Here is a 10174-nt window from a genome sequence, read left to right on the forward strand (position 1 = left end):
CCTCTCACGCGGATGGGAGTTACTTTTCTTTATCACCGTAAGCGTTACGAAATGGACCCGCATTCCCCTTTGCTTTTCTTTTGCAACTAAGCTTAAAAGAAACATAGTAGTCTTTCAAGCCATTAGAAAACTCATTAAGTGCTCTGTTGAGTGAATGCCTGTTGAGAAGCTTAGGTCATACATTTCCAGCTAATTAGAATACAACCATGAAGGTGGGGTTCGAATGCCATACAACTATTTATTCTGGTAAGTAGGATTGGAATGTAGTCCCTTTTTATTGGATCCGCCGCTCCGTTAAGTTAAATTCAAAGTAGGTGTGGGTCTAGGTAGAGGAAGTCATAAATCAAGTATCAAGTATTGTTATAAATATCGTATATAGTAGTTGCCAAACTCACAAGCATCACACACTTCGATCTACTTTATTGAATAACTTAGCTAGATAGAACCGACTCAAGCTTTTAAATGAAAGAAGCAATAATGGCATAATTTCTGTCTCAAGACCTCTTGCAGCTACAGCCAATGCAGCACCTCCTTGATCAACATACCACACAGCCCATTACGCCTTGCTCCAGTCGCAGTATAAAGAGAGACTAGAACCTACCGGGGAGCCCTCGGCAGAGTCCCTATCGTTGTTGCAACAATTACACACAGAGTTCCGGAATTTCACATTTGTGAGAAGAAAGGGTATGTGTGTTTGAAAGGAGTGGTGCAAGAACGTATTCTGAGCCTCAGTCAACACAACTTGTTTCGCCTTTTCCGAACAGCATTCTTATCAGGACCCTCCTTTATATAAACCACTCGTAGATATATACCTGCCTGTGGCCTCAGATGAATACATCGATAGATAAGAAGGGAAATGCATCATCTAGAAAGGCTTACTGAGGTTTAGGGACGTTTGTGTGATGGATCGTACGCTTACTCACGACGACTTGGCTATTCAATAAAGGACGGAGTCAACGTGAGCCTTAGGGTCCAAAAATATTCCATTGGTGTCAGCTATTAGCGATTATTCAAAGTCGTAATGGTATAAATTATTGGTCAATTCCACTGATTCTTCTTTCCCGTTCCTTCACTGGCTATAGCGCCTTACCTCTTCTGTGACTTGTCCTGAGATGAGAAGTATCAAAAGTGCCGGGGTTTGGGTTTATGTCATGCTAGACTCACGTTTCTCGTTCTTACGCCGGGTCCGCGACCTTACAAGGATACACAAGCTGGTGAAGGTTTCGGAGAAGCAGCAAGCTGTTCGGATTCAAGTTAGCTTTGAGCAGGCCTCGGGCGAGGAAATGCTTTGGCTGTGCCAGGAGATAGTCGGCTCAGGGGCTTTTGGGCGGAGCCAAAGTGGTCCACATACGTACCATTTCCATCATCACAAGATCCCCTTTTTCTGTGTGCATAGAGATAAAGCGTGCTCTTATATTTAGATAAGAGAGAGATTTTTCTCAGCGCTTCCCCTTATCGGCTTGATCTTCTTCTGCCCCTCGGTAGAGTGAGTCTACTTAGCGAACTGGCAGGACGCGGAGATCGATTGATCAATATGCATATCGAGCATCTATAGTTATTCTCTCTTCCAAAAAGATATCTCAAGTCGCTTCCAACGTTTTGATGAGTAAGGGAGGGTATTTTCAACAAGATAACTATGGACGACCATCTTCCAATTTCCAATCTATATCTTTCATTGGGTAAGTAAGGGGAATAAGCAAGAACGGTGGAAAGCTTAAGAAAGTGCTAGTTCCTTTGCTGCGAATGGGTGGAATTGGTATCCCCAAAAGGCTGTTCTCTTAAAACCTCTGGCAAGGGGGTGTGGAAGAGTTCAAGTCTATCCCTTTGGTTAAGCTACTGTTGTTATACATCTCTACTATTATGGGCCACCACTTACTTAAAGGAAGTCGAGTACACATCTCCTTCAACCTGAAGGGCGAGGACCTGCAACGACGTAACGTTTGAAAGAAAAGTAACCAGCATAGGAGAGTGATCAGAAAGCATACGACTCGAGGGAGGGTTGGCTAATCAAATTAGAATGAAGATTCCGCTCTATATGATAAACGTTGGTTGACTTTGATATGAAGTGTTGATTGTGTTTTCTATTCGTTCAGACCCCGATAGTGCTTCTCGTTGTGACTGAAGGAAGGTTCATTCTGTGCAAGATATATGCTAGTTTACAAGCATGAGACCCTCCTTTCGGGCCGGTAGACAGAGGCCTCAGTTCCAACGAAACGGGGAGCAAAAAGAGGTCGTGTCATACCATACAAATGAAATGAATGAAATATATTCCTGCTGTTTCTGTGCCTATTAGTACTTCGCTCTGACCACATCAAGAGGAGTAGTTTGTTTTTCTTTTGTAAAGCGAGCCCAAGGAAATATATAGGAGAACATAGCTTGTTTTGTAGTAAGTAAATTCAAAGGCTCAAATCGTCTATATCAATGCAAGTATAGCTGGATGGAGTGACTTGTGCTTTCGAACCATAAACTAATGCCGCCTCTCGGGAGCGCGTGTTACTATTCCATTCTCTGGAGCACAATCCAACGGAAAAAAAGTATGTTTCCAACCTACACCTTTAGTTGTTCCAGCTCGTGAGGAAGACGACTATGGAATTCAGATTTCCTTTCTCTCGAAGCAAGCCAGTCCTTAATTAATGATAGGGAAGGAAGGAATTGCTCTTAGGCTTGTGAGTCTTTTTATCATATGGATGGGACGTACAACCCTTACATGGTCTCTTGGCATGAAATTGGGTACTTTTCGTCTATGGCGAGATGGAAGTTATCTGCAAAGAATGCCAACTTAGGACCGTCAAAGTGGAAATCGTATCAACCCGCCGAAACCGCTCTTTGGAATGGAATGCATAGTATTGTGCATTGGAATGGAAAAGTCGAATAATCAAGACATGGATCTAGTATCAACATGACCCAACTTCCATTCTCATGACCCAACTTATTCAATCACTTCCATTATCTTTCTATTGCTACAAATCGACAACAAAAAACATCCCTCGGAATTCCTGTTCAATAGGCAAAAATAGCTCTTCAACCAGAAATAGCAAGCAACATGTTTTTCTTCTCTCTTCCGGGCACACACCCTATCGGGTGACGCCACTGACAAACACCCTAAAGGGGAACGCAACACTTCCTATAACAGAAAAAGCAATATCTGAAATCTTTAAGCAACTAAAAAAGACGTATACTAAAAGATATGTGTTGAAAAGGGATGGTCAATAACAAGATGAACCCAATGCCCAATCTTCCCAATAGTATTCCTTAACTCTTGAATTGATACACTTGTTCATGGCATCTATTCTCTATCTTCACTTTTCACCTTCTCATCCTTAACCTCAGTGATTTGTTCCTCCTAGACATCCTTCTGCGTACAAAAACAGAAGAAGAAGCACGGGCATAAATCAATAGAATAGTTTAGTTTCATAAGTCTTTTTTGATTGGTATATCAATCATGGTTTATAGGGAAATAGTTAGAATAGGAAAGCTCTGTTAGTTACTAATGTTTGGGTTTTTGTTTACGGCAATAGTAGGTTTCTTGCTTGTCATATTTAGAATATAAGCATCAGTTACATTTGACGTCCAGCCTTTTTATAGAAGAGAAAGGAAGGTTAAGGGCAAGGGCGCAGCATAATATATAAGAAAAACTTGATCTTTGAGGGGAAATTTTTCCAACTAGACCGATAAATGAGAAAAAGTACCAGTCGTACCAAGAACCAAAGGCGCCAGCTTTCATTGATATATATACCGTATCTTTTAGCTGAAAAATCTATGGATAAGAACCGGCTCTGGGAGGAGGGGTGGCGCGACAGAGCAATGAAAAGCTGGGATCTTTCCTTATCTTCAGTCGTGACGCCTTTTCCTTTTGTATGAGAAAGCGCTACAAAACATCCTTCTTGCGGGTTATCTTCTATTCAAGCAAGCTCTCTCCTATTCTTCATCCACCAACTAGCAGGAACGTAGGAGCACAAGAGGGTCATCATCTTCTGAAACGATTGGCTTTCGATCTGCTTTCCAAGAGGTGGTTTCTGACATGACCAGAAAGAGTGGAATTCTTGTTAGGATTGGCATGTCAAGTTGCTTTCTCGGACCCTAACATAAACCACCTTATCCTCACTCAGATTGTTCTTTTGGACTGAGCAGAAGCACGACCTCTATCTGACGTCTTCTCTATCCCTTCTAATCTCTCAATGGCATTTCCATCTCTCGATTCAATCAATCAAGTAAGTCCGGATGACACTTGTCTTTATTTAGTGTTTCCCCGGCTATTCAGCCATTACTTGCATCTCAGGTTCTTTGTACCCTTTTTTAGTGCCATGCACACTGAGGTTTCTGGCATGACCGAATCTTTTGAGAATATCGCTTATTACGTTAATTTCTTCATCTTGATGTACTCAATCCATTCAAATTCCATAATTCCAATGCTATAATCCCTATATTAAGATGAAGTAAGAAAGCATCAGTCCTCTTATTTTCTGTCTTCTATGAAAGAATGTAGCTCGCTCTTTCAACCCGGGGCCCCCTCTGGGGAACTGTTTGAGTTTTAGCATCGACCCCATTTCCTTTTGATCGTATTACGCTTGACTCGCTGCAAAACATTTCGCTTTCTGCGCCACGCTCGTACGTGGTTTACACTCCTAGCCTTTCATCTGACTTTGCCATCGGGCAATTGTTTGTTTTCAACTGGATTGGATTCCGAACCAAGAAAGATAGGCAACTTTCACTTGAATGAAAGGAGCTTCAGAACTCTTGTATTCCACCGAATAAGAATAAGAATAAGAATAAGAGCAAGAAGGGACTATCTTTTTGAAGGGACCGGCACCAGAAAGTAGATCATATGGCCTTTCTTTCGCCAAAATCAAGTAAAGCCCCGGCCCAAGAAATGCAGCAAAGCAAGTCGTCTTTGGTTTGGAGCTAAATTCCCGGATGTATAGGCTTGATCGAGTGCCTTACCTGAAATCGACGATATAAAGTGGGCTCTTTAGCTTGCTCCGACAGAGATTTCCTTCTCCCTTAGCAGCGAGACCAGTCCCTACCTCTTTTCAATCAAACTTTCATACCGTATGCCTTTTCTACGCCTAAAACAAGTTCATGTCTCTCCTCTCTGAAGTCGGACCTTATTGAAAAGTAGTACGCTTTCTTTCGTGGTGTTCAGGATCCCATGCTTTGTAGTTCATGCATGGCTTTCTCTAACGAAGCTAATGCCGAAAATTAAAGACCTTAAACGGAAAGACACAGGAGGTGGCGAAAAACGAAAAAAGAGAAAGAGCTTACAAACTTCTCTGAACCCGGTAGCCAGCGGAGCCCTTATTCATGGGTTAGGGACTAGCATTGAACAAAGTTGGTGACAGCCGAAGAAAAAGTGAAAGGGCAAGTAAATAATCTAAACATGCGGGTAAGCAGCAAAAAAAGAATAAAAGTAACACGCCCTACCTGTTAGTAAAGTAAGGCCTTCCAGAGCCTATCTAACACAGACATACACGCGGATGAGGACACAGAAATAAATGGACATCGATCCGGTACTGAAATTGCATAGCAAAAAATGCAATATGTTCATACTTGATGAAACGCACATCATCCAATTCATGATTTAAGAACAAGAGAACGAGATATTGACTTTTTTTACATCTGTAACTACATTCTCACATTTCTTTTTTGATCTCATGACTTTTTATGCGATCGGAAAACGAATGAAATCAGAAAGATAGGCGGACGACTTGACCATAAGGTCGGATGTTTCCGTGAGCAGTAAGCAGCGGATCTCCCCTTTTTGGGGGAAAGCTGGTTAAACAAAACTAGGGATAGCTAGCAGGTATTTTCTAAAGGTTCAAAAAGAAGGTATTTCAAAAGGGCTTTGGCAAAGGAGGTTCACCTTGCCTGCTTTCCTTGTCCTCCGTTCATCGATATCCTATACTGGATACCTTTGCCTTTTCCGAGTGGAGGCAGTAGGCTATTCTCGTTCTTAGCTTTATACGCCGAAACATGCCATTGCGTAGGCTCGTAGGCGTAATTCGTATTCGTATTTGTTATTGGCGTACGTAATTTCCTTACTACGTCTATCGCTTGTAGGAATATCTCTAAATAGGAATCGTAGTCCTCGTATGTACATCTTTCGTATTGTGAGAAAGCACCTATGCCGCTAGAAATAGTAGCGCCTTAAAGAAGGCGTTCCAGGTTCTTTTTCCCCTGGTTTGTATCAGAGCTGACCACTGATAATAGGAAAAATGAAACATTTGGTGTGTTTTAATTCATTCTCAATCTTGTTTCCCCTTGCGCTCCGAGGGAAATAAAGGGGAAATCACTGATTCATTTGGAGATGTTTTCTAACTGACTCATTGACATGAGAGATTGGATGCGATGCGCCAGTCACTCGTACTACAGCGGACAAAGGTCACCGGCAAACGACCGTTCCACAATGGAACCTGGCACTACTGTTTGCCCTAAGGGCCGACCCACCTTTTCAGAGAAACAGACACATGAAATCACTATATTACGCATTTTCGAGATAAGAAAGTGGAGAATGCACTCTTCCCTTTTTTTTACATTTTAAACTCATGTTCATGGTCTGTTTTATTCCCAATTGTTGCCCGTGTGAAAAGAAAGAAGAGAAATTGGGCCATGTTTCCCGAGAGAGACTGCCTTCTCTCAGGCCAGCAGTCTTATACTTATAGTCGACTGCTCTATGACGATCTGACCTCTTTCCTGGGCTCTGCTTGCTCGTCTACGCTCCGACCAATTCAATCAAAATCGAAAAAACGATGTTTCCTTGAAAAAGTCTAAGAAATAGTAGTAGTAGTCAAAAAGTGCACTTTTTCCATATATTTCGATTTATAGGGATCCCTATCTTTATCTCTATCCACAGAGATACCTATCTATATAGAGAGAGATTTTTCTCAAAATTGATCTAGACTCCTCTATCCGGATAGATATGTCCCTATGAGCGACTAGGCCGATCTTTTTTTATATGTTTTGGCCACGTCCGTTTCCGCTCCGAAGAGGAAGGTTTGGATCTTTCAATCTTATGTCGTGAGGGATGTGACCTATGTTAGGTCCATAAGATACCACAGCTTTTAGTGTTCTATGATTCACCTTCGAATAATGAGTAGGTAGTTCGATCCTTTTGATTCTTATCTTCCTAGTAAACGGGGATCCGGAGCAATAGGTCGAATTACTATATAAAGAAGACTTTTCTACAAAAGGACTTATTGTTCAAGTAGGAAGATTTCGGTTTTTCTCCTTCCCTCTTTTCAATAAGAAGAAGTATTTGAAATGAAACAAATTCCTCTTCATTCTGTTGTGCTCAGCGAAGGAACTGCCTAAGCATACTTTTGCGGATCCAAACTTCTTTGTTCTTTCAAAGTCTTCTTCTTGCATATAAGAACGCAACTTTTGCAATTCCTTGGATTTGAGTAGTAAGCGGCATCCCCTCTGAGTTGTGAGTAAGTGGAACCATTCTTTTTTTGTTCTTCTCCAGATTCTGGCCGGTAGGAATTTGCCTCTTCTTTTTCCAACTGATATGGCCGATAGGAATTTGCCTATGATTTTTCCAACTGATATGTCGATATAGAAAGATCTCCTTATTTCAAAACCGCGGGTTCTCGCGTCATTTTCTTTAAAAGATATTAGATCACCGTGGGAAACTTTCAAATGAGTAATGGTTACCAGTCCATTATTCAAACAAACCCTTCGATGACTTATCGGCTGCCTTGCTTGAGGAAGAGTGTCACTAAAATGGAGACGAACCGGAATCACGTCCGATCTTGTTTCTTGATTGAGTAAAAAAGGGATATATGAAGTTCGTTCTCTTCCTCTGTGCATCTCCCTTATGGGTAAATCCCCATAATAAAGAGACAACTTTCGTGTAGTTTGTGATTTGATGTTACTGTTTAATTTTCTCTCCGAGAAAGATTTCTTTTAATGGATCTCCTCTTGTTCCTCAATCTTCGGAGAATACGGCGTTGGATTAGAGAAAGTTCTCTGTTCCGAACATTTCCTGGAAGTAGACGACACGTTTTAAATCTTAATGCTGGCATGGCATATTTCGTTGAATCAGTCTTTTTCGCCACATCGCGTATAAAGGGAATCGAACCCAACTCTTCCACGAACCCCCCACGAATGGCCCTCCCTTAATTCAATGAACTATGAGAATTCCTTTTTGTTTTTTTCTTTTCAGTTCTCATAAGTCCTTGATATACTAGCAGAAACTCAATACTTGACCGACTGTGTCACAGTGCTCAGGTAAAGTGGCAGTGGTTGAAAGTGAGCGGAAACGTCAGTGTTTTCTGTGCGTTACGATAGTAGTGGTGAAAGAAAATCCAATTCAAATATCTCAACGTAAAAGGAAAATCGTTTCACTTTGAAAGGAAAGCTAGCTATATGAGATCGAAATCACTCTATCTACGATATTCATTGCACCATGATTGAAGGACAATGAGGGGCAGGTTATATTCCCTTTCTTCTGATCGATTGAGCTCAAAGGCAAAAGGCACTAAAGATGTTTAAGATGTTTCATCAGAATTGCTATTGACATCGACTCGTCCGAGAGATTAGCAAGCACCTCAGGGTTGTGAGAAATCCATCCCCAAAACCAAGAATTGGATCTATTGTTTTCACTTTCTTTCCCAAACAATGTATCTGTTGATACCTGAATTGCTTATATTGCTCGCCCTAAGATGGAAAATGCGATAGAACCCACTTTACATACCTCCATAGGAGGAGATCCCTTAGAAGAGAGTGAAACAGGCAGTACAGCAATTCACAAGCCATAGAGAACGAAACTCGGAAGAAGATCTAGTTTCAAGTCAGCTAGGAAGACCTCTTTCTTAAATTAAAGGGAAGGGGTCCACATAAGCCCCAATTATTCCCTAGCTTGTTAATCCAACATATCAGTTGGCGTGTCTGAATAAGAAAGAGTTGGGCGATGGTTTTAGAAAACCCGAAACTAGCCATGCCCTAAAGAAAGTGAATTCCAATCTACGTGAATCACGAAAGAAGCAAAGCCGGTCAAAGAATCGATTATATGCCTTCTCTTTCCATAAGACCGATGGCCTTAGTAATGTAACGCACAGAAGGAATAGAAGACAGAGCGAGGGGATATGTCACGAGCAAAAGGGATGAACAACTACCCCTGTATACGTAGCTTTGTGTAACAGGGGGAACGACTATTGAGTCAAAAAGCTGAGTGAGAAGGAAGCAAAGGATCGGTTGTGGCGGGATACGAAGTGCTCTGCTAAGCCAGTACGAATGTTTACATACGAACCCACGCCAATACATACGAGTAGTAGGGGTATTGAAATTCTCATCAATTAAAGGTTAGGGCTCGGTTTCCGGTTGACTTTTCGAATCCTATCCTCTGTTTCTGGTTAAACCAATTAAATAGGAGTATCCACCCAACTTTCATATGCTGTTGTTCCTATACGCTAACGGGTTCATCTTTATAGGCAATGACTTCATTTGTATTCCAATTCGTACGTATACCCCATCGCTTTGTTTACCATCCCTATCGTCTCGAATAAGGTTTCCTAGCCTAGCCCATCTCGGTGTCAGCTACCGAAAGAGAAAATTGGTCTAAGGGCAGCATCTACTCGTTCATCGCTTGCCTCACATCGAAAGAGGCATGGCTTCTCTCTTCACTCACTCCCCTGTTTGCCAGCTTCAATAGCATGGAAGAAGGTGTTCAAAGAACATAGTTTCACATCTACATTTTCTCCACTTGATCTTGATCAATAATTCACTTATAGAAATAGAATAGAATAGAAATATCAAGAGAAACACTCTTCTTTCCGAAGATCCATTTCTAGTGGGACATCGTTCATATGGAGCGCACATCCAATGCGCCCTCTACTCTTCACTCTTCACTCTTCACTCTTGTGCTCGATATCCTCTTCAACAAGGATTTGCGGCTCCAATCCCTTTATTTTTCCAAAGGTAAAAGATGGAACAGACCGAATCCAAAATGGAGGCGGGTGTCCCTTTCCTAATGCTTTCATAGCTTTTGCTCGTATCGTCGGAATCCGAGCTCTATGGGTATTCAACAAGAACCCAGCTGGGATAAAAAAATGGGTATACTTTATAATGATCATGCCCTTCATTCATCTCTTTTCAAACTAGGAATACATCGTGGAATAGAATTGATCATTTATTTATCATTGTATTATAGAGGCTGTTAGCGGAATTATTGCATTCG

Source organism: Aegilops tauschii, chromosome 1, assembly GCF_002575655.3.
Source record: "Aegilops tauschii subsp. strangulata cultivar AL8/78 chromosome 1, Aet v6.0, whole genome shotgun sequence".
Taxonomy (NCBI): Eukaryota; Viridiplantae; Streptophyta; class Magnoliopsida; order Poales; family Poaceae; genus Aegilops; species Aegilops tauschii.